The 348-nt window shown below is 43.4% G+C and overlaps 1 protein-coding gene across 1 annotated transcript in view; it reads right to left on the bottom strand.

Moving 5' to 3' along the window:
- The window catches only part of LOC116852668 (1-phosphatidylinositol 4,5-bisphosphate phosphodiesterase gamma-1-like), an 89,236-nt gene that overhangs the window by 18,165 nt on the left and 70,723 nt on the right, over window positions 1-348 (bottom strand). The gene's annotated exons all lie outside the window — the stretch shown is intronic.

Raw genomic sequence — 348 nt, 5'->3', positions numbered from 1 at the left:
TGCGATGCAGAAATCCCTTCCGTCTTTGCCTTTCAAGCAGCTGTTCACAAGCAAACAAACGCCGTTCAATATCTCTCGGTTTCAATTCGTACGGCACCCAATTTCCATGCTTCTGAATCATTCCCATGGCTTTGAAGCGTTTTGAAATGGCTTGTTGAATCACTCCCAATGATCGTGCCAATTCTTCTTGATTTTGTCACGAGTTTTAATCAAGTAATGCCTCCAATTTTGCATCTTCGAAAACCTTCTCTCTTCCACCGCTATGCCGGTCTTCGACGTCAAAATCACCGTTTTTGAATCGTTAAAACCACTCACGACACGTTCTTTTACTAATAGCGGCCTCACCAT

This window comes from Odontomachus brunneus, unplaced genomic scaffold (assembly GCF_010583005.1).
Source record: "Odontomachus brunneus isolate Ranch 3 - 2012 unplaced genomic scaffold, Obru_v1 Obru_scaffold_246, whole genome shotgun sequence".
Taxonomy (NCBI): Eukaryota; Metazoa; Arthropoda; class Insecta; order Hymenoptera; family Formicidae; genus Odontomachus; species Odontomachus brunneus.
The sequence above is the reverse complement of the archived record's forward strand: the minus strand, read 5'-3'. Positions and strand labels throughout refer to the sequence as shown.